The sequence below is a fragment of the Asterias amurensis genome, chromosome 16 (genome assembly GCF_032118995.1).
Source record: "Asterias amurensis chromosome 16, ASM3211899v1".
NCBI classification, from domain to species: Eukaryota; Metazoa; Echinodermata; class Asteroidea; order Forcipulatida; family Asteriidae; genus Asterias; species Asterias amurensis.
Window position 1 is genome coordinate 15,854,845 of NC_092663.1, and position 25,619 is coordinate 15,880,463.

A 25,619-nucleotide genomic window follows, 5' to 3' on the forward strand; every position below is an offset into this window, starting at 1 on the left:
CTCACCTAATTAAAGACACTGGACACTATTGGTAATTGTCAAAGACCAGTCTTCTCCTTTGGTGTATCTCAACATTCGCATAAAATAACAAACCTGTAAAAAATTGAGCTCGATTGGTCGTCGAAGTTGCGAGATAATAATGAAAGAAAAAACACCCTTGTCACACGAAGTTATGTGCTTTCAGATGCTTGATTTCGAGACCCCAAATTCTAAATCTGAGGTATCGGAATCAAATTCGTGGAAAATTACTTCTTTCTCGAAAACTACGTCACTTCAGAGAGACCCGTTTCTCACAATGTGTTATACTATCAACCTTTCCCCATTACTCGTTACCAAGATAATTATTTTGAGTAATAACCAATAGTGTCCACTGCCTTTAAAGCAACATAGTAAAAACGTTATAGAAAACGAAATTTGTGGTTGTCGCAATAAACGACCACAGGTTATGCAAGTTATTTTTATCTTGAGTTTGGTTTTCGGAAAGAGTATAACGACCTTAGTGATAGAATGGCTGTTAACAAGTCTAATTCACCTTCGTGTTTACGTTTACTGTTGCCGACTTTGCACTCAACACAAAGCACTAAGATACTTTTAAAAAGATTACCCGGGTTTAAGGTAATAGTCACAAACATAACCCAAGTGTGTTAATTCTTTACAGAATTCATTCAAGCAACAACCTTTGAGTCATCCAAGCGAATTGCTCGAAAACCACAAGGGTCGAAACCAAAAATGCTGCAGACCGTAAAATGTCAAAATGATATTCTATGGCTTATCAATATGCCCGTGTGCAAATTTCAAAGTACAATTTTGCAACGAAGTTCTTTAATTATTCATTTACTTCTCGTCTGTGTCTAAAAATCAATTTTCGTAACGAGTTATGACGACAATGAAGACTATAGCCCGAAGATCAGGCGTCAAGTTTCGAGGCCGACAAATTAGAGGCGCAAGGTACCGACCTCTACGTTTTGCAAACGTTCACCTTTGACCCCGATGTCTGGTATCGATTGTGTATGCAGAATACTATTAGATATTGGTGGAGTGGGGGGGGGGGGGGGAGGGGGTGCAGTGAACTAGTCTTCGTAGAAAACCAGTATGGTGTTCATAAGGTTACTGACACTGAAAATCATACCCTTTTTTGAGACACCAAATTGGCGCTACCCGAGCGAGCATATAATATACACCATAGCCATCTAAAGAAATATAAGAACCACTTTATGATTAATATCATAAGCTTATTTATATAAAATTGTATACCAAAGTAATCACGTAATCCACGCAAAGGTTAAGTGACTATTCCTGCTTGAGTAATTATTCCCCACTCTGGCGCCAAAACGCAAAGTAATACCAGTGAGACAAATTTGTCGAAGAACAATTCGTGTCTGACCGAAACTGAGACTCGAATTATACAAAGCATCCACTGGACAAACTCCTTTTAAAAGGGAAGGTATACGTTTGGTAGTCACTCTTAATACTCTTAAAAACAAAAAACCTGTTGGTTAGAAGCCCACAACAGCTTTTGATAGTATAAAACATTTTGAGAAACATTTCACTTCGAAGTAATGTGGTTATGCCCCACAAAATTGGGGAGAAGCGTTACTGCAGTAACACTTCTCAGATTGTGTAGTCGTATTAGGGACTATCTCTTCGATCGTGGATGGAAATACCCGCCCGGATTTTCGGCGATAACTAAAAAACGCGACCTTTTGAAATGAAATGTTCACAGGTTATTGGAAATGCATATCTACATTTGTATAGGATTAAAACAATCGAACGATTTCAAGAAGCAAAGTTAATATTTGCATTGAAACACTTTTGTTCCAACCAGTAAAGTGTCTGGGCTCAATTTCATAGAGCTGCTAAGCGGCCGATGTTGTGCTTACTGTACGATTTCCATTTCATAGCGCTGCTAAACCGTACATGAAAAGGCATGCTAACCTTCAGGTGCTTACTGCACTAACATCAATGACGTCACAGTTCGAATCCATGGTGAATGCACAAGATGGCCGCCCTATTTTTCTTGCTAACCTTTCTTACACCTTAGCAGTTTGTTCTGCTACAGAAATTCGCTCATCGTTAAGCAGCGCTATTGAAATTGTGCTTTGTTGGCTAGTTCATTGCTTCCTGCAGGCACAATGTCAGCCATCACTGCGTGCCCGCATTTATTCAGATGGCGTAATAGTCAAGTCCAATATACAACCTGAATCAGAGTGTGGTATACTTTTTGATATTGACAAACAGAAGTATGATGCGTACAGGCACTAATTAGTCCGGTAGATGGGTGACAAAATTAAGGACAGAGCATGCACAGTTAAATTATTGACTAAAATGACTTTATCAGCAGTTTGAACATCATCATCCATCCTCCATTTTGTTTTTATATAGACCCACATCACGTGACGTCATAAATCCAAGATTTTAGCCAGAATTTTGTAAAATTGTGTCAAAATTTGCAGAAAATTATATAAACTTGGTGTCCAAGTTGTTCAGTTGCAATATATTTTCATATAATTACGGATAAAACATGGTGTCCTAATTTAAAACAGGGTGTCTAAAAGGCACACACCTCTGTATAAGACTACGCATCACCCACCATAAATCTTTGTTGAACTATTTTGGGAGTTGTACCCCCGTGTGTTTTAGCTCACAAAGTGTGTATTTTTGGCGACTCATCGCAGTACCCGTTCAACTTTAAGATCTGAGTACGGTTTTGACTCTCAAAATGGCAGACAATGTGTACACATAGATGCGTGACGTCACTGCAAGAGATCCGAAAAAAGACAGAAAACTGGTTTAAAGTACTCGCTCTGACACTGATAGGCAGCACGTATTGCCATATGCTCATTGGGGCAATGAAGCAAAACGTCCTTAAATGTTTTCTTCCATTAATGTCTTATCATTAATCATGTTAAATATATCATTACCTCACATGGATCAGACGTTTAGTCTCAGAAAACACTCAAAGCTACATCAAAATCAGCATTTTAGGTATGGCCTATTAGTTAGGGGAAGAATGCACTATACACGCTACTACATTATGGCAAAGCAATATGGAAATATTTTGTCCTTTGCGACAGAAGCCAAAGTCAATGTTTTCTTTCCATTCATGTCTTACCATTAATCATGTTAAATGTTTGATTTGCATCTCCCACAGCGATCGTTTAGCTCTATAAGTTAAATAGAGTATATCATATATTATATCAGTCTCAGAAAATGTTCATAGCTACAACAATAACTGTTTTTATTCTCAATAATTCATAGTGGTTTTTAGATTGTAAATTACCAGAATCTCTCCTTTATCGTCATTTTAAAATGCCCATTTCAACTTTTATTGTTTTAATTACATGTAGTTCTCATATTTGTTATACTGTTAGACGTGTCTGATTGTTATAGCCATATTGTCCTTTTAATATTCTATGTTTCATCAGGAGATAAACTTGATAGTAATTTAGTTAACTTTAAAAAAAAATCCATCAGGGGTGCTACTTTAGTTTCTCTCTCTCCTATGTGATGTATAATGTTTTTTTTAATCACTTATTTTATACTTTGTAGTTTTACCTGAGAAATTAATAAATGAATGAATAATGAATGAATAATAATAATAATAACAATAACAATAAAGAATATTTATAGGGCGCCAAAATCCACCAAAATGAGGTGCTCAAGGCACGTTGAAGAATGCTCTTTAGATCGCTGAGATATATGGAAAACAATGTAGGACCACCGAAAGACCCCTGCGGAACACCACAAGTAACAGGCATAGAATCAGATTTACAATCATTAATACATACAATCTGAGAACGATTACTTATTATATGACTCAAACCATTTATATGCCTGTCCAGTAATACCAAGTGATTGAAGAGTATGAAGTAAGATCTTATGGTTCACCAAATCGAAAGCGGAAGAAAAGATAAGAAGTAGCAAAGCAGAATGATTTTAAGGGAAGAATATAACACACTACTCTATGGCAAAGTAATGTGTGAAATATCACCGGTGGAAATATCTGTCCTTTACGATCGTCAACCTGTATGTGAATTTAGCTTTATAAATTATTGATTTACAGTTTCGTTTTTTCTTCTTCTAAAGAAATGCGAGAAGGAATCTCAATGCAGCATCTTCTTTCCCATTTTGGTTTCGTATTTCATTTGAAAATTCAACACAAAACATGTATAATTAGGGTCATTTTGAATGGCTGTTCATTTCTTTATAGCAGGGTTTAATGGATGGATTTTTTTCACAGCGTTGTCTTATCACATTCATCTTTTGATTTCTGGGCTTCTTCTTGGTACTGAATTTAAGCAAATAACGCACAACAGTTATACTGATGCTTATATAAGCATATTATTCAGCATCAAGTCAAATCTCCTTTATTTATTTGTTTAATTTACATTGCATAGCACGTAAGTGATACACTCGGTGTTTTTCCGGAATTGCTTTGTCCGAAAAAAGAGAGAGAGTTTTTTTTTAAATCTCTCTTTGTTGTGGATTATTAACATAATCCACAAACAAAACATTCATTTAATATTATTCATGGCCAAGGTATTTTTACTGTTATGTGATAGAAACCCAAAACTCACATTTGAAAGTTAAAAAAAATCAAAGTGAGGTGAATTTTCCGTATCAAAGAGCCGTGTATTCACAGCTTAAGCTCTGGCTATGACGTTTGGCTACGACTACGGCTTTGGCTACAACTATGTCTTTTGGCTACGGCTAAGGGTAAACCTATGCGTCTGTTTCCGAAAACTGCAATACAAATACAATTGACTCCATCAAAAACCAACGCCAAATTGACACGGGCGAATGCACACAAACATTAATTTAATTAGAAAACTCTACGACCAACCGAGTTTGTTTTTGTCTGTCTTTATATATATCACTGAACACAAATACCAATGCTAATAAAGACAGAGATAGAACAAGCCCAAATCAAACTCCATACAAACAAAATAACGATCAGAAACGTACGATCGCACACCACACGCATGCGTGGTCACTAAAACTAAAACCATGCGTACACGTACGTTATGATATCTCTCTTAACCACCATCTGCATAACCATAGCAGATAACGACGGAGCCAGCATTTTGCAAACACCGTGGTGCACTCACTCCAGTTTCAGCATACTAAATCACATACAGAAGTAAATATCAAAAGTCAAGCTACACATACCAGCCGACTCGAGGAAAAAAAAAAACTAACTCTGTAGGAATTTTTTTGCTTGGTGAATCTTCCGAGAGAGGAAGATTTGACGGTGTGTGTGCGGCTAGCCTACGGGGAGAGTTAGAGAGGAACTTTTGCTGAGGTAAGCGAAGTAATGTTGATTGATTTTCCCGGTGTAGTTTCTATTTAAATGCGGTATTCGCGAGGTGTATAATGTGTTGTACAAATGCGATAACTTTATTATATAGTGTTCAGCAGTTGTATAAGCCATACAAATCTAGTTTCAGTTTTTCCACACATTATATAGGTCTATTGATTTTGCAAAGATGTTGTTATATATTTTCTATATTTTTTTTGCAAATCTATTTATTTCGATATTTCCCCAGGGGAGAGAGAGTGGTTCTTAATAAAATTTGTGCGATAACTGCGCATTGAATTTTCACTCCAAATTAATATTCACTATAATATTTTTTTTTTAAATGTTTTGTTTTTAAACGTTGAACGGTTAAAGAAGACCTAAAAATCAGTTGTGGACATAATTTCCTGATCAACACAACCACAAGTTGAAATTTAATTTGTCTTCACACAGTAAATGTGCCCCCTCACTTTAACAACCCCCCCCAAGGTCTTGTTACCCCCCCTCCCCCACCCTCGTGTACGTCATGACACACCTTGAGGGGGTGATTACACAACATCTATTACATATAACCTCTCAGACAGTATCAACTGTTAATCCACAATATATACCAAGAGTTACCTTAAAAGCAATTAATTAAGACATGTCTTAACCTCGGGGCGATGTTTAAGGTTCAAGAAATCACCCCTGTGGAAAAAGAAGAAGAAGAAGAAAACAAAGATGTAAGATGTTACATCTCATCTTTACAGTGATGTAAAGCCAGACATGTTTTTGTTGATGCCATAGACCATGTGCATTGCGACGTACACACAGCCGAGTTTGTCACGTTGGGGTGCAGCAGGCCTAGGGTCTCTTATGGGTTGTTGTAATCCTAGTAGAAAGTGCATAGTAATTATGTTACAGATGTTCAATTGTTTGTTTGGTTAAAAAATGCGTTAATGATTACTATTTTACTTGCCTGTGTTTATGAAATTGGTAAACAACTATAAACTACTGTAGCTGTACACTAGTTATTTTCTACCCGCAACACGGTAAGGTTTATAGGAATATTACAGTAAAGAACATTATGTTAATTTGTTCATCGGAGAATTTGTTTTTACCCGTACACCGATTGGCCTATATTCTTTATCCCCGATGCAAAAATGTACATCCGTTAAATCGTTGCAATACCCACTTCTAAGGATTCGAACTGCCTCAGCCATCGGGCTAGCTCAGTAATTTAGTGGTAAGACATCTGCTCTAGCAAAGATAATATCGTGGGTTCGAATCCCACCTAGTGATTTGTCATTTGTCATAGGACTCATTTTTTTACTTAACCACATCGGTATATACGGGTAACAACCGAAATGAATATACCAGAATAAGGTTACCAGCCAAAATACCATGTCATATGTAAAAATTGTGACTGGTGTCATGCTCATAATTGCTAAGCAGGGATTTTTTAAGCAGTGGTATATAGAACGTGCTGTCAAACATGATTTTTCTAAGGAACGTGTTCACAAACTAGTTGCTTACTGAATGAAACAAATTTGTGCACTCACGGACTCCAACATTGAACGCTCGAGATTTGAACATTCTGTTACATAAAAACCCGTTTTAAATTAAAGGCGTGGACACTATTGATAATTACTCAAAATAATTTTTTAGCAAAACAACTTTGTAACGAGTAATGTTAAGAGTATTGAACATTGTAAGAAACGGCTCCCTCTGAACTAACGTAGTTTTCAAGAAAGAGGTAATTTCTCATTTAAATAACAAACGAATTAGGCAGATGAAAGCACACGCATTTGTGGAACAAGGGTGTTTTTTCTTCCATTCTCTCGCAACCTCGACGACCAATTGAGTCCAAAAATTCACAGGTTTTTGTTTAAAGCCATTATACACTTTCTGAACAGAACAAATAAAGTTCATAGATTTACAAACAACTTGCAGGGTTTACAGAAGGTAATGGTGAAAGACTTCTCTTGAAATATTATTCCATGAAATGCTTTACTTTTTGAGAAAACACTTAAACAATTATCAATTCTCGATGTCGAGAATTACGGGTTTATTTTAAACACATGTCAAGACACGGCGAAACGTGCGGAAACAAGGTTGGGTTTTCTCGTTATTTTCTCCCGAACCCGATAACCGATTGAGCCTAAATTTTTACAGGTTTGTTATTTCATATACAAGTGTGATACACGAAGTGTGGGCCTTTGGACAGTACTGTTTACCGAAAGTGTCCAATGGCTTCAATGCAATGTTGGGATACACAAAGTGAGAATACTGTTTTTTTGACAATTACCACACGTGTCCAATGCCTTTAAACGGGCCAAGGGCCGGATGAGTCTCCGTATACATGAAACATGAAAATCCCTAAACGTCTAAACAAGAAGTAATTCCATTCACCGTCACCTCATGTTCTCAACTTTCAAACGTTCTTCAATACAATGATCAAATATTGCCGGCGAACAACTTGAAAAACGTTCACTTGTGAACGTTACATGTTGTGACAATGCTATCTAAAAATACCCCGCGGTAATTTTTTTTACAAAATTTGTGATCGAGGTCTATGTATGAGGTACCTGAACAACAAAACTAGGTCAATGAAAAAGGGATATCAGTAGATATGAAATCTCAGTAGCGATGTCAAAGAAATAAACAATCTAGTAAACACAGGAGAGGTAGGAAATACTGGTAGATCTAATAAAGGGAAACAGGTACTTCAAAGTCCACTGCGATATCAAACGATTGATATATATATAGCCACATCATATCTACTGTGATTTGTTATAATGGTGATCATTATGTTTTGATATTCACTAACATTATGGGGACTGAGAACCAAACATAAAAGGGAACTCACGGGTCTGCATAGGAGGAATATAAGGACTGGGGTGCATGCTCCACGAGGAATTTTGTGAAAACAATTCTAAGGGAGTTTCTTACCATAACGTTTTCATTACACCAAACGATTTCGTTGCTAGTATGTTGTTAGGACGCACATTAATGTCTCCTTTACCAAGTTCTTACAAATGCTCATTACCTTTTCTGTACTGTTTGACATAATATAGCCACATCATATTTACTGTGAATTATATTCCGTGATCATTATGTTTTCATATTCAGTAGACCTACATTATGGAGATTGAGAACACAACATAAAAAGAAACATGTGTATATAAATGTGTATTTTCTATCTTTTTTTGATGACAGTTTTTTTACTTTTGCCCTTCCCTGGACGGCCTGTGCTTGTTTTATTGTTTTGTTTTGTTTTGTCCGAAAAAAAAATAAAAAAAGAAAAAAAAAATGGTCGCCATAGGTAATTGTCAAAGACTAGTCTTCTCACTTAGTGTATCTCAACATATTCATAAAATAACAAACCTGTGAGCTCAATCGGTCGTTGAAGTTGCGTGATATTAATAACACCCCTGACGCACGAATAGGGACAGAGGAAAGAAGAAAGATGTCTCCACAGGGATGCAATCAAACAGAATGTGTGTCAGTGTCTGTGGTTTTAATGCTTTGTTTCTTTTCTACAGACATTCAATACACAATACGCAAATCATATCTTTACAAAGGATAACGCAATCACAAATAAACTGAATAAAAAAAGACAATATGGATAGACAAGGGCACAGTAGAGAGGGGAAGACGGGAATAGAATTTAAAATCATAACATTATGGAAACGGAAGGTCTGGTAAAGATATGTGAAAAACAGGAAGACAACACATTGCTAGGATTAACAACAGTGTTCTAAACAATTATTACTCGAAAGCCTGCAAGCGGGGAAAACATATCAAGAATTTATGTGTACATTTAACTGTCACCTTAAAGGAACACGTTGCCTTGGATCGGACGAGTTGGTCTATACAAAGCGTTTGTAACCATTATTTTATAAAATGCATATGGTTGGAAAGATGTTTTAAAAGTAGAATACAATGATCCACACAAATTTGCCTTGAAATTGCGTGGTTTTCCCTTTACTTTGCGAACTAACACGGTAGGCCATTTATGGGAGTCAACAATTTGACTCCCATAAATGGCCGACTGTGTTAGTCGACGAGGTAAAAGGAAACCCGTGCAATTTCGAGGCATGTTTGTGTGGATCATTGTATTCTACTTTTACATCTTTCTACTCATATGCATTTTATAACAGACGGTTACAAACGCTTTTCAAAGACCAACTCGACCGATCCAAGGCAACGTGTTCCGTTAACAATTTCATTCCACCATAACGATTTCATAAGCACATCACGTTATCATTCGTATAATGAGTGAGGCTATACGAAACACAGATTACGTGTGTAAAGCTTGTAAGCATAAATTCCATTCTTGTTTCGTGTTCTCCCTTTCTCATTTGGTTCACCTAAAACCAATGACATTTTGCAAAAGTTAACCCCCTGCAAACATGTAGAGTTGTCTGGTTTACAGAGCTAAACATTTGCCTTTCACAACCCTCTTCATCTTGTAAGACTATGATTTCTCAACTTTAATGGGTTCGGAGGAAATAAATTATGACTACTCATTTCACAATTTTTAAGAGTCAGTTCAGGTAAATAGTTGACATACTTGCTCACGGTCAAAAAATTGATTTTTTTTTATACTTTGTGGGTGGAAGGGCCTTGGGGTCCAAGTAAATAAAATTGCATTTTCAATTCCATATAAAGCCCGTTGCCATGGTTACGGCTCATTTTGTTTTTTGGCCATTTCAGGCCGATTTTGGGGTCTGAAAAACTGGTTTTTAGCTCATTTTTACAACTCCACCCCACCAAAATGCAAAATTATTTCAAAAAACCTTGTATATCACTACAAAGTATCATCCTTGGCCTTCCTTGAGAAAAAAAATTATTGCTTTAAATATTACCCGTGTGCCATTTTTGCATCGCTAATTACAGTATGTTTTTAGAACTTGCAAAATCGCCATTTTTACCCTATTTTTGGACCCCAAAATATCAACTTGCCAGGGGTCTCAGAAAATTTTCCTTTCGGCTGTGGTTAGGGCCAACATTGGTATTCTCATATCTGGTGAGAAAAACTTGGGCAATTGTATCCTGTTGTGACAGTACTGCCTCAAAACTAGACGTTCTTCCCCAAAACGTGAAAAACTGCTTTTTAAGGGTTATTTCACATAATATTGACATTTGTCCACATTTAAAAAGAAAGGAATATTTTTCTAATACTTTGTGGATGGTAGGGACTTGGGGTCCAAATAAACAAAATATACATTTCAAATCATAATATAACACGTTGCCATGGCAACAGTTCATTTGTGTTTAGGCCACTTTAGGCCGATTTGGGGGTCTGAAAAACTGTTTTTTAGTTAATATTTACAACTCCACCCCACCAAAAAACACAAATATTTCATAAAACCTTTTATACCACTACAAAGTATCATCCTTGGATTTACTTGAGTCAAACAATTATTGCGACAAATTTCACCCTTGTGCTATTTTTAGAACGTGCATTAGAGTATGTTTTTCGAACTTGCAAAATCAACATTTTTACCATATTTTTTGCCCTCAAAATTTTATTTTTTTAGGGGTCTCGTCTCAGAATATTTTCCTTTCGGTTTTGATTAGGGCCAAGTTGATCTTTTTATTTCGGGTAAGAAAAACTTTGGCAAGTGTATCCTGTTGTAACAGTGCTGTCTCAAAAATAGACTTTTTTCCCAAAACAGGAAATTGCTTCATGAATTGTTTTTTATTCATATTGAATTTATAAACATTATAAATTAATAATTCTATCAATCTTGCAGCTCTTCATAAGCACTCTGTAGGCTTAGTGGATTACCCAACATTTATCAATACCCAACTATTGATGACATAAATTTTAGAATTCGGCGGCCCAGCCCCAATCATATTCCTTGACATTGCATAAAACAATGTTTTGTGAATAGCGCCTCTTTTTTTAAAGTGTTCCCTTTCGATTGTGATTGGGGCGATTATTGGTGTTTTCATGTCTTCTGATTGGGAGAAACACTTGGGTTTATTGTATTCTGTTGTGACACTACCTGCCTCAAGTATAGTTAAAAAAAAAAATCAAAAACACTGCATGCTTGTAAGAATTTGGCACTGTTTCCATGCCCTTTGAGTATTGAATACAAAGTTTTTATTTAAACATAATGGTATCCAACCAAGCCATAACCAATGCTTTGCCACTGAGAGTTCTTGATTTGGCTACTTTACCTATTGTACCAGGTATGATTCCCATTGCAAGTAGAGTGCAATGAGCATTCTTTACAGGTTGTCTTTAATACAGGGCCTACTCTCCTACGTCCCTACCTGCTACCAAATGTAAAACTTTTCATAGAGATAGAGGTCATAAACAATATAGTTTCTGTGCTGCAGATGGTTTGGAGCAACCAATCATGTCCAACACAAATGTGGGAAATTAAAAAGCCTCCGGTTAAAAGTGTTGGAAAAAGTTTGCCAAGATCTTACTAAAAACAATGATACTAATGATTTGCAAGATGAGCGTAAGAGATCATTTAACAGAAACACGTTGCCTGGGATCGGTTAGTTGGTCTTTGAAATGCGATTGTAACCGTTTGTTATAAACTGCATTTTTTTGGTTAGAAAGATGTTTTTGAGTGATACTTGCGTGGATCATTGTTTTCTACCTTTAAAATATTTTGCTTATCATATGCATTTTGTAATAAACTATCTTACTAATTCATATTTGGTATATATGTCTCTGAGAACGATCAGCAAAAAACATTGTCAAATATTACCTGCTGAATTGTTTATCACGTTAAACAAACCAACTCTGTTATTGTTTGCAACTACAATTGAAAGGAACCCCACCATGAGTGGGGGGACTGCTTAAAGAATGCTAATGCAGGTGAATTTGCACACTTTTAGATCCTCTTTGTTCTGATGGGGATGAAAATGTTTAGTTTGGTAGCAGGCAGGGGACCAAGGAGACTGTTTTAAGGCCATGTATATACAACTTGTAAAGAATGCTCATCGCACTATTTCTCTTCTTGCAATGTGAATCATACCTGGACAACTAGGTAAAGTAGTCATGACAAAACAAGAATTCTTAGTGGCAAAGCATGGTTGTGGCTTAAAAATAAAAACGTTGTACTTGTTACTTTAAAGAGTATGGTCTTTTGTTGTGTTTTATCAATTCAAACTAAAGGTTATCTTCAAAATTAATGCATTTTTCTTATTTACTAAGCCTACAGAATGCTTATATGAAAAGCTGCCAGATTGATGGAATTATTACTTCTTTCTGTTATAAATTCAAAATGAAGCAAATATTTCAAAATGCATTTCGCCATGTTTTGGGGGAAAAGGGTCTACTTTTGAGACAGCACTGTTACATCAGGATACAATTGCCCAAGTTTTTCTTACCAGAAATAAAAAGAAAAATGTTGGCCCTATTCAAAACCGAAAGGAAAATATTCTCCCGAAAAAAAATGAAATTTTGAGGGAAAAAATATGGTAAAAATGTTGATTTTGCAAGTTCGAAAAACATACTCTAATGCACGTTCTAAAAATAGCACAAGGGTGAAATTTATATCAATAATTTGTTGTCTTAAGTAAAGCCAAGGATGATAATTTGTAGTGATGGAAAAGGTTTTATGAAATATTTGTGTTTTTTGGTGGGGTGGAGTTGTAAATATAACTAAAAAACAGTTTTTTAGACCCCCAAATCGGCCTAAAGTGGCCTTAACACAAATGAACTGTTACCATGGCAACGTGTTATATTATGATTTGAAATGTAAATTTTGTTTATTTGGACCCCAAGTCCCTACCATCCACAAAGTATTAGAAAAATATTCCTTTCTTTTTAAATGTGGACACATATGTCAATATTATGTGAATTACCCTTAAAAAGGCATTTTTCACGTTTTGGGGAAAAAAGTCTAGTTTTGAGGCAGTACTGTCACAACAGGATACAATTGCCCAAGTTTTTCTCACCAGATATGAGAATACCATTGTTGGCCCTAACCACAGCCGAAAGGAAAATTTTCTGAGACCCCTGGCAAGTTGATATTTTGGGGTCCAAAAATAGGGTAAAAATGGCGATTTTGCAAGTTCTAAAAACATACTGTAATTAGCGATGCAAAAATGGCACAAGGGTGATATTTAAAGCAATAATTTTTTTTTCTCAAGGAAGGCCAAGGATGATACTTTGTAGTGATATACAAGGTTTTTTGAAATAATTTTGCATTTTGGTGGGGTGGAGTTGTAAATATGAGCTAAAAACCAGTTTTTCAGACCCCAAAATCGGCCTAAAATGGCCAAAAAACAAAATGAGCCGTAACCCTGGCAACGGGCTATATATGGAATTGAAAATGCAATTTTGTTTACTTGCACCCCAAGGCCCTTCCACCCACAAAGTATAAAAAAAATCAATTTTTTGACCGTGAGCAAGTATGTCAACTATTTACCTGAACTGTCTCTTAATAACTTTGCCATAGATAAGAAATCTCGAGTTTGTCTCGAGACTCGGAACAGACTTGAACACAATAAATGTTAACCAGTGAAGCTTTAACATTTCAAAGACTTTGGACACTATTGGTAATTGTCAAAGACCAGTCTTCTCACTTGCTGTATCTCAACATATGCATAAAATAACAAACCTGTGAAAATTTGAGCTCAATTGGTCGTCGAAGTTGCGAGACAATAATAAAAGAAAAAACACCCTTGTCACACGAAGTTGTGTGCGTTTAGATGGTTGATTTCGAGACCTCAAATTGTAAATCTGAGGTCTCGAAATCAAATTCGTGGAAAATTACTTCTTTCTCGAAAACTACGTTACTTCAGAGGGGGCCGTTTCTCACAATGTTTTATAACATTAACAGCTCTCCATTACTTGTAACCAAGTAAGTTTTTATGCTAAAAATTAACCCCTTGCAAACATGTAAAGTTGTCTGGTTTACAGTACTAAGCATTTGCCTTTCACAACCCTTCTCATCTTGTAAGACTATTATATGACTATTCAACTTTAATGGGCTCGGAGGAAATAAAAATGACTAGTCATTTCACATTTTTTAATAACTTTGCCATAGATGCAAAATATTGAGTTTGTCCCGAGACTCGCAACAGACTTGAACACAATAAATGTTAACCAGTGAGCTTTAACGTTTTAAAGGAATGCAGTAACTTGGTTATCGGTTATCGCGGTTACTGGGTATCGACATCGTCAGTGAAAATAATAATCGAGCAATATTAATCGATTACACTCTGTCATTGTTGAATTTCGAACACCTGTCATGACGGCAAATAATCGATTCCAGTACGATTAGTAAAGCGAGAGAAATATCAACTTCGTAAAATCGACCCTCTGTATTTGTTAATGCGATCGTGTATTGTGTCTGATCAGTATCGATATCTTGTAAGAATTTGTTAAAGCCTGCAGTTGAACATCAAGAATCGATTTTACTGTAAACAGAGCCCCAAGTCGGTGACTCTGATTACGTTTCCCAATCCATTATTTTCATCTTTTCGGTTACTCTGTGGGTACCACGCATGCCGGGGGCTCTATAGTTGAAGTGGTTGTCGTGGGAAGGAGGTTAATTCGCAATCCATCAAATCATTTTTGGAAGAGGGTTTTTGTTTGTTTTTGTTGCTCAGTGCCCAAAGTGGTAGCATTTGAATATGATATTTTACAGTTTATCAAAGTTCGTTGACACGATGAGTTTATTTCATTGTCTATAAAGTGACACGTGAGGGCGTTTATTAAATAATTATTCAAAATTGATCTCTATATTTGTTTTGTTGTTTAAACTGTAAAAAAATATACCATTAAAAATCAGCACTTTACCAAATATGTAAGGAAGGAGTAAGTGTGGCCTAATCACAGTTATAGCGCCCCCTTCTGGTTGTTTTGGGGGTGCCTTTTCATCGTACTACTTACTACTTCTTCATCCTGTGAATTTTGGTCACAGCTAGAGCTCGAGAAAGTACTGATTTTAGACACATCAGTGTATGGGTAAAACCAAAATATTCTTTATCCCCGATATATGCAAACTTCCATCAATTGCTGTGTCTTGGTTATGAACAGGGCCCAGTTTCATAGAGCTGCTTAAGCACAAAATTTTGCTTAAGCAAAAAAATCCTTGCTTAGTAAAATCAGATTACCGGCCAAGACTCCACTCAATTGTTATGCTAAGTAAGCAACAGCTAAATACCAGTCATAAGCAATGTATATGGCATGAAATTTTGGCCAGTACTATGTGTAAAACAAGCGAGCTATTTTCGTGCTTAAGCAAATTTTTTGCTTAAGCAGCTCTATGAAATTGGCCCCAGAAGTTGCTTCATCTTGTAATAGAAAAATAAATTGAAAAGTTACAATGAGGCTTATTTATTTGCTACAATCTGATAGTAAATTTAGCTTTTGCTTATCGACCTTTTATCATCTTTAGTGAATTCGATTTTGTTGGGGTGATGCGGCTGAGTAAATTTATTGAGGCATCGCGATTTAAACACAAGCGGAGGAAATACATCACACCTGACATTGATTTATCACAAAATGGGAACGCTGTGCAGAGCGGGGGATAATTTTTATGTGCACAGCCGGGTCTTATGCAACCACATGAAGTGAGTGACAGGGCATGGGATATTGGAATAACTTTGTACAAGAACTAATCAACTTTGGTATAAATGTACTTGCCAAACATTTGGAGAGGTGTGTCTAAGGGAAGGTTGGTATAAACTTACAATTTGTATGTAAATCTCAAGACGTATTTGGTGGGACTGCCGTCTTGGATTTAAGATACAGTGCGTGCTTTAAAACAAATAAGAAGGACATTTAAACAAAACTTTGAGGCTATTTTGGAAACAAACTAGAAAGAGGGTAAGTTTGCGGTAGCATATTGTGCTGAAACTGTTTTGGTAAGCGATTCTGAGAATAGCCAATTGTGCTGGACGTTTTGACCATCATACTCCGGTTCTCTTCTGGAAAGCATTCCTTAGATACGTTCTCTTGGTGTAACCAGGTGAAGCTAGTTCTGACAGTTTATATAGAAATACAATGTGATACTTGGTGCATGTTTCCCTCAATCCTACAAGCTTTTAGACTGGTTTAGCAGAAATATTAATTACTACCCTCAGCTCCCCGAGTTATGTTCGTCTTAATTGTTTTCTTCGTGATAGACCCTAAATAAGAGTGGCCTTTAGCCTTGGTTAGGGGCGAAATATCCCCCCCCCCCCCCCAAAAAAAAAAAAAAAAAAAAAATCCATGTCATTTGACACACTGAACAACAACAACAACAACAACAACAACAACAACAACAACAACAACAACAACAACAACAACAACAACAACAACAACAACACTCATATAGTAAAAATAAATCTATTTCTTGAAAATCATTTGTCAACTAATCGTCATCATGTCAATTTTGCCGACCATCCCTAAGGCTTCCACAAAAGAAACACAGGGGCCTTTCCGGACAACAAACCGGAAACATTCACTGACACATAATTCCGAACCCTTTCTTCACCCTTTATTTTTTTGCTTTAATTTCCTTAATGCAAAATGAACTGCGTTGTATGCCCTATTGTATTGCGCCACAGTAACAAAGCCTATAGCACTTAGCGCTTACTATGGACTGACTATCATTTGTCAATTCAGTTTCAGCCCTCGATCGCTAATGTTAAATAAAGGGGAAAAAAGAAAGAAAACAAAAAACTTGAAAGAAAATCGCAAAGATCTTACTTCGGGTGACGGCCTATTGATGCACAAACACGCACCGAATCAGTGAATTGTATTTTTAAAAGCAAATTGTACTGTAATGGTATTAGTTATGCCACCTTGCATTAACACAAGGGACAGCTCGCATGGGACAACTACATTATCTGTACATAAATGAATGGTTTACTTGTCCACCATGTTATTGATGAAAATCTTTATTGATCCAACAGCAAAACGCACATCATTTTTAGAGTGTAATTTATTCGATATAACTATGTTTAAATAAATAACGTATCGACAAACCTTTGAAATTGGCTGATCGATCGCTAGCAGTGATTATAACACATTAACCTAAAAACGGAAACAAACAGACGGGACTTTAAATGTTGTTATTGTTATTGGAAAACATTATGAGAGGTCTTTGACATTATCCCTATTTAGAAAAAAATATTCGGAGTACGGTTAGGGGCATGCTTCGTACAACATAACAGAGAGAGGTGCACACAGAGATAGTGGTCTCTCCTGCTTAAAGACACTGGACACTATTGGTAATTACTCAAAATAATTATTAGCATAAGACCTTACTTGGTAAGGAGTAATGGGGAGCTGTTGATGGTATAAAACATTGTGAGACACGGCTTCCTCTGAAGTGACATAGTTTTCAAGAAAGAAGTTATTTCCACGAATTTGATTTCGAGACCTCAGATTTAGAAGTTGAGGTCTCGAAATCAACCATCTAAACGCACATAACTTCGTGTGACAAGGTTTTTTTTTTCACAGTTATCTCGCTACTTCGACAACCAAATGTGCTCAAATTTTCACAGATTTGTTATTTTATGCATATGTTGAGGTACACCAAGTGAGAAGACTGGTCTTATAGTGTCCAGTGTCTTTAAAACTATGTGTTGCAAGAGCACAGTTTTGATTTTCTACCATACCATAACATTTATCATAATGGTGTGGGCAAGCATTTCAAACATGGGGATCCGAGTGTGGGACCGTGAGACACTCTGTGGACTTCAACACATCCACTCACACAATCTATTGTTTACATCTCTGTGGAGACATCATTTGTTCTATCTTTTCTCCCTAGCACAAACATCCTCACACTATTTTGCCTACACAAAACACTAATATGGAGCACCCCAGTCCTAATAATTCCCAATTGCCCTCGGTCTCCATAAACTAGCGAATATTAAAAACAATAATTGTCTAAAAATTACACTTTTCTCAATGAAAGGTCCCCAGAGCGTGCATCACACAGAGCTGTGTACAAACATGTTTGATTCTGTCATTCAAATATCTACACACATCTTTCTATGATGGTGTTTTGACACAAGTGCATGACACTGTTACATATAACTGTATACTTGACGCTCTATCAATGATCGCTTAAATAATATTGTTCATCTTGATACCATGTCAGCGAGTGGATTCTCCTCTCATTGTTTAGCGTGACCCATTTCCCCTAAACAGGTTGACAGACGTGTCAGAGTGTCCGTGTTTCTTTGATCAGACACAGAGTAAATTGTTTACCGACCTCTGGAGCGAGCCCTTGACCAGCTCCTGAAAGCTTCCCGTCAAATATGGTCGACCCCGGCTCCGAGTGGCGAACAAAGATAGGCTACGCCAGGGACAACAAGGAATGTTTTCATTTTGAAATGTGAACGGTTCGAGCACGAGAGCTTCAAACTCTGGAATTGATATCGCGTTACGGTCTTAAGAGTAGACGAGATGTCTCTCTAGAATGTTAAAGTGTAGATTACGGGTGATTACGGTTGAGGGACTTATGTGAAGTCTATGGAATAACAAAATGGCGGGACAATTACTCTTTAGATTTTGAAGGGACATTTTAATGTCAAAGGTCAGTTGATTGTTCTGTCTAATAAAGTGAGCATAACGTGAGATTCATACATTCCGGTAGATGAATGCTGCAAATACCTGGACTTAACGTCGTCAGTTTGAACTTTTCCTGTCCATTTGATGTAAGGTAAATTAGCTGTACTTAGCGGAGGAATGTAGGTTGGGGTTCACGTGCAACACAGGTCGCCGAAGTAGAGCGATGGCCCAACTTGGAATGTTAAAGGCGTGGGAGTGTACACTGAAAGCGTGCCATTCCAAAATGCACCTTTGTGGGGCATTCTTTTGTCCCTGCTTATATCAGTTTCTTGACTTTGAACACAGATTTCCTTGTGGAGTACCCCAGTCACAAGAATTCCCCAAATGGAGTCCTTTTGTTTTCCTCTTTTCTATCGTCCTTGGTCTCCATAAGATACCGAAAATGAATACACAGAGATAGCTATGTAGATTTAAAAGCATTATTTTTATTTTAAAGAAGAGTACTCGGTGGTCGTACTCGAAAACTAATCGAGTACCTTGTTGCTGTACTCGGTATTCGTACTCAGCTGAAACACCCTCCCTTGAAGTGTATACGATCCTCGACTGAAAAATAATCTGCACTCGAAGTCATGTATTCGATACTCGATTGGACAAGTTAGTACTCAGGCTTCAATTTAAAGTCAATGGTCATGACACCAATTCCCTTCCCACTGACAAAGTCAAACTGAAGTTGTCTATGGTGTATTCATGTTCAAGAATCCATAACAAAGTGATATTGTCGTCTAGAAGATGGTTACAAACTTATGTTCCGCCACCCCTAGTGTGTTTTGCTGTTCCTAACCCTAACCCTACCCTGCTATGTAAATTACGAGATGGTTTCGTAACATAGGGGGATCGGAACATAGAACAGTCACCCTAGAGGATAGCCACAAATAAAAATGGTTTTACAACTCTTTTTGCAGTACTCTTTGTATAAAGTACTCGAGTACTCGGAAATCCAAGTACTTGGAACTCGGCTGTTGGACACAGTACTCAGATATCAGAATACTTGGTACTCGGACTAGATGGCCCAAGTACTCGCTCGAGTTTAGCAACCTTGGTACTCAGCATGTTTGGTACTCGATTGGCAGTTCTTGACTGCAAGTACTTGCTATTCGGCTGTTGAACTTGGTACTCGGATATCAGAATACTTGGTAATCGTACTCGATGACCAAGGTGCTTGTTCTCGAGTACTACATGCACACCTAAGTACCCAACAGTATTTGGTAGATGGACTAGATGGCCCAAGTACTCGCACCCGAGTACTACTTATTAGCAACCTTAGTACTCAGCAGTTGTACTTGATTGACAGTTCTTGACTTTAAGTACTTGCTACTCGGCTGCTGGACTTGGTACTCGGATATCAGGGTACAATACTTGGTACTCGTACTCGATGACCAAGGTACCTGTTCTCGAGTAGGGGCCTACTACATGTACACCTTAGTACTCAACAGTATTTGGTACGCGACTGAAAAGTACTCACACTTGGAGTCATACTTTAAAATGTGTTTGAGTGTTCATAATACATGTATCTTGTATTTTTAATGGTAAAATCAGATCGTATAGCCGAGAGGCGAACGTGACTAGTAGAGATATATGACAGGTTTTACAATGAAATCTCCACCCATGCGGAACATGTTACAGGTTAATATAACGCACGAGTATTGGTTAGTCGTGGGCGGTCCCAACTACATTCACCTGAGTGCGCAATCAATGATGCGCACACACTCTCAAGTCGATATATAGGACAAGCATCAACTTGAAACGTGTCTCGAAACAAAAAGGCTTATTTTCTTTTTTAGAACAACACAAATTTCCCAGTAACTGTACAATCGGGTGACCAGACAGATTCATATGGTGATGTGAACATTAAAGGAACATTACAGAATTGGTTTTGCTAGCAAAAAAGTTGCTGGCAGTGTAAGCACTTCAGGTAATCCACCATATACATAAACTGACAAACCTGTAGAAGTTCGAGATCGATCGGCCATCTGGGTCACGAGAGAATAGTAAAAAACCGATTACAAATTTTGCATTGCATCGATGCCAAAACAAAAATGAATAAAACGCTCCCTGAGCGATAGACTCCAAAATGCGAAATTATATTATTTTTTCTCTCATCAATTATGAAATTTCAGACATAAATATTTCAAGGGATGTTTTCTACTTTAGCGTCATAAGACCGTGTAAGTTTGATGTTAATCTGTGATCTTCACGATTTTTGTTTCTTACCAATTCTGTAACGTTCCTTTAAAGGCACTGGCCACTACTCGGTAATTATTCAAAATAATTGTTAGCAACAAAATTTACTTAGTAACGAGCAATAGAGAGCTGTTGGTATTTTTTTATGTACTTCATATCAGCCCTCCCGAAGCCTTTTTCGGCATCTGAAATCACACGAATTTGTACAACAAGGTTGATGTTTCTTTCTTTACTCTCTTGCAAAACTTCGATGACCAATTATGCCAGCATTTTCACAATTTTTTTTTGTTTTATGCATATGTTGGGATATTCACCAAGTGAGACTACTTGTTTTTGACAACTACAAAAGGTGTCCAGTGCCTTTAAAGATACAGCTGTTAGATTTATTGTGACACGTTTTACTGCAAAATAAACACAATCCGCCACACGTTTTGATTTCAATGTGTGCACCACAAACACTCGTCTTTACTTTATTAATTAAAAGAGAAAATCAGTAAATTTACCCTCAAAAGTCCGCATTGTTGTGATCACTTGAGTCATTAATTCAGTTTGATGGCCAGAAGTGGTTCTTTTTCCTGTTGCAATACAATCGTGAAATTGTTGATACTTCAAACATGGTTCCACAATGTCAATTCGCATTGACATTGAGTGTTAATTCGCATTGGAAGACTGTGTGCTTTGCCTCGTTGTAAACCACACGGTTTAAAAAACTGTCGTGTGACGTTAAAGGGACGGCGTTTGGTCCTCACTCTTAAAATAAATGGCAATGCAAACTATTGGTTAGAAGGATACAGCAGCTTTCCACAGTATAAAACACTTTGAGAAACAATTCACTTCGAAGTAATGTGGTTTAATATGTAAAAACTTTATAAAGTGTTATACTTTATAAAATGTTTATGTCACAGCATTTGAAAGTGAGAAGCGTACTGCAGTAACGCTTCTCATATTGTGGGTTCCTATCAAGGATTATTCTCCCTGCATGGACATAAATATTAGCTGCAGATTTTCGGCAATATATCAAAAATGCGACCACCTTTTGAAATAATAATTGACACGTGTTAGTTTTATAATTCTATGATTTTGGCATAAGACGACTATAAGATTTAATTGAATAAGTGAACTCTCTTCCCTAAACCTTTCATTACGTCTTGGCTCCGGTTCGAATCCCACATCTCACCAAGACTTCAGAAAGCCCAGAGCATGTTAATCATTATAGGTTATCGATGACTAAAGCCAATAAAGTGTTTGTTTCATTCAAACCCTCACGTGTATGAATGAATGATATTTCAAACTTTGACTCGTTTGACAGGTCTTTCTCATCTACGCCTAAAAGGTTTTTCTATAAAGTGATTTTAAATCTGTCGAATCTGTATTCCCCAGCTGACACTGTGTGAAGTTTAATTATTCACGATAGGGAGATGGGATGTTGAAAATACATTCAATTAAAGGCATGCAATCCATCATATTATTTGTAATGTTGCACATTCCAATGTGACTATAATGAAAACGAACTATCTTTATACCGAAACATTCTGTTTGTAAACTAAGTGTTTTTGTCAATCTCAAATAATTACCTTAAAGAGGTCATGTTGTCGCCCCGACCAAAGCAAGCCAGTGGCTGTGTGGGGTTCATGCGTAAGACCCCTTGCATGTGACGGCACCACATACATTATAAAACCTATGTCTGTGGACGGCACACGCTCAAAAGCGCCCTCACTGGGTAAAAAAGCGCCCTTACTGGGGTCGAATAGTGCCCTCACTGGGGTCAAATAGTGCCCGCACTGGGGTCGAATAGTGCCCTCATTGGGATCAAAGGGGGCAAAAGGATTGGACGTTAGCTGTTCTTTGCACGTTTTACATCAGCGTCACTGTAGCGTTTCAGTATAGCTGGTCGATAGGTTATAATGGGTTAATTTGGAACGCTAAGTGGCAGCAGACTTACCAAGGTATTTTTTCATTATTTACAATGTTTTGAGCATGTGCACATTATCGAGAATATTTGATGTAACTGGTAAGTCTGCTGCCACCTAGCGTCCCCCAACGTCCCCATTAAATTTATACAGCCCTATGCCTGATTTGATCATGACGACCTGACCCCTTTAAAACTCAGTATAGGCCTACATCCGTTGTTTTATCGAAGATGAGCATTACACATTTTCAGATGTCAACTTCACGCATTGATTGGTTAAGAAAAAAGACAAATTGTAAAAATAATTAATATGGACAACACTGTAATCAAATCAAGACTGATTAGGCCTACACAAGGTGGTTTGACTATTAGTTTCATCATACATTTTGGCATCTGGGTAAGTCATTTTAAAATTTAGATGTATTTTTGGGTGACAGTGACGGGAGAGTTATGATGACAGTGCTACCGTCATGGATATTGTACGGCCATTCTGTTTTTCAAGCGTAACAAAATCTGCGTGACCAATCAGAGATCGTGACCCAATTGAGGGTTTCGGCTACGGCACACACATCATCGTTGCAGCGACCAGCCACAGCTTAGGCAAACGCCACTCTCTGATTGAACATAACGTCCGACTGAGAATAAAAACAGTCTCGCAGCTTATTAGCACGATGTTAAAGACCAGGGCCCATGATTTTCTACCTTCCGCCCAGGTAGTGTAACACGTAGGACAGTTCTGTTTCAGTACTGAGAAGTCTCCCGAAAATCTACTCCGCGGTATTATAGCAAGACATGCAGTTCTCTAAAGAACAACATCTACCTGGCAATAAGGAGACACAAACATGGTGTTACCACAAACCAAATGTATATTGATACCTCGCCATGCAATGTCTAAAATCCCATATTCATAAAGCCTGTTAGCACAAGAATTTGCATAGCACAAACAAACTTTGGATTGGTAAAAAAGTTACCAACCAGAATATCAAACAGTTACCCTTGTTACTACTGGTACCCCGATCATTTCTTGCTTATCAGAATTTTCTGCTTAACAACTTTATGAAAGTGGGTCCATGTTTGCATTGCCTACTTTCCTTGGAGGACTTTTCATCTTCGTATTATAAAGTACCCGTGCACACAAATACCACAAAGGACGATTCCCCACTAGAGCTTAATAGCTGACTTGCATTGCTGTGTAATTAAGGAATGCGATGGCGAAGTTCGGAATCTTAATGACACCCCGGACCGGCACTGCCTCCGGTTCGAGTCGGCCATTTTTGAAAAGTTGTATGTCCAATGTAGCAACTAATAGCAAACAACAACTACGCGTTTTGATAGCGTAGTTTAGTTAATGGCCAATGAAGCTTGCAGGTTTGATTATTATTTTAAGGTAAAAGTTTCTCTCTGCGGTGGTCCAACTCCTATTCCCCCCAAAAATAAGAAGGAAAATCCAGCAAGTTTCATTCAAAAGAGATAACGTTATTGCTAAGTTTGATTAATGTTATGTGACATTTACAAATAATCAATGACTATATTATTAAAACCTATGGTTATTTTACAGTATGATGATGAAACCGGAAACCCTCCAAAACAAAAACAAAGCCTCTAAACATGGTCTTGACTTGAACTTAGGCTATGTCTTAGTCTGCGGCTACGCCACGGCTACGGCTAGATTTCCGCGTCATCTTGCATTCAAGTATAGGACATCCTTAGCAACACCCTTAGGAACAGCCGTAGCCGTATTCATTACCGCTAATTCGGACACGAATTACCCATACGCGAACATCCTCTCACATCGATCTTTAAACTAAATTTACAAGTCACGATTCAAGCGGTCAGGAGCTGGCCCACTTCTTACGAGTCCCTCATAATGCGGTGCAAATACAGAATGCTTATTCATAGGACAAGACAGATGTTCATTGTGTTCAGTTGTCCATCAGAATAAGGGTTAAAGGAGCAGGCATGGAATCTCACTTCTGAGAGGGCAAGGCCATTTTCATTTTGCTAAGAGCGCTTCCATTGGTTAATCATAAAGGCTATGAGAAACTTTTAAAGGGGCACTAAGGCCAAGACCAGGGCAACATAGGCCTTGACCTCCGTGGTTTCCATGAAGTTACAGGCCTGAAGGAGAAGCACAGTTAGAATTAGGTTTAAATGAGCAGGCATGGAATCTCACTTTTGAGAGGGCAAGGCCATTTTCATCTTGCTAAGGGCACTTCCATTGGTTAACCATAAAGGCTATGAGAAACTTTTAAAGGGGCACCAAGGCCATGACCAGGGAAACAGAGGTCATGGCCTCCGTGGTTTCCCTAAAATTCCAGATGCACGGTTAAAAATGTTCCATGATATAGTCGTGGACAAAAGACAACAAGTTCTGTTGGGTTCCTGAATGGTAAATAAGTATTAAAGGAACACGTTGCCTTGGATCGGTCGAGTTGGTCTTTGAAAAGCGTTTGTAACCGTTTTTTATACAATGCATATGGGTAGAAAGATGTTGTAAAAGTAGAATACAATGATCCACACAAACATGCCTCGAAATTGCGTGGTTTTCCTTTTACCTCGTCGACTAACATGTCGGCCATTTATGGGGGTCAAAATTTTGACTCCCATAAATGGCCGACCATGTTAGTTCGCACAGTAGAAGGAAAACCACGCAATTTCGAGGCAAACTTGTGTGGATCATTGTATTCTACTTTTAAAACATC

At 37.5% G+C, this 25,619-nt stretch overlaps 1 protein-coding gene across 2 annotated transcripts in view; it reads left to right on the forward strand.

The window, feature by feature from the left end:
* The first annotated feature begins 5,184 nt into the window (after positions 1–5,184).
* The window catches only part of LOC139949053 (calcitonin gene-related peptide type 1 receptor-like), a 127,061-nt gene continuing 106,626 nt past the window's right edge, over positions 5,185–25,619 (forward strand). The window contains exon 1 of one of the 2 annotated variants that reach the window (XM_071947454.1): positions 5,185–5,302. The gene's annotated coding sequence lies outside the window, so the exon portion shown is untranslated. The remainder of the gene's footprint in view (positions 5,303–25,619) is intronic. The other variant, XM_071947453.1, reaches the window with a different exon arrangement.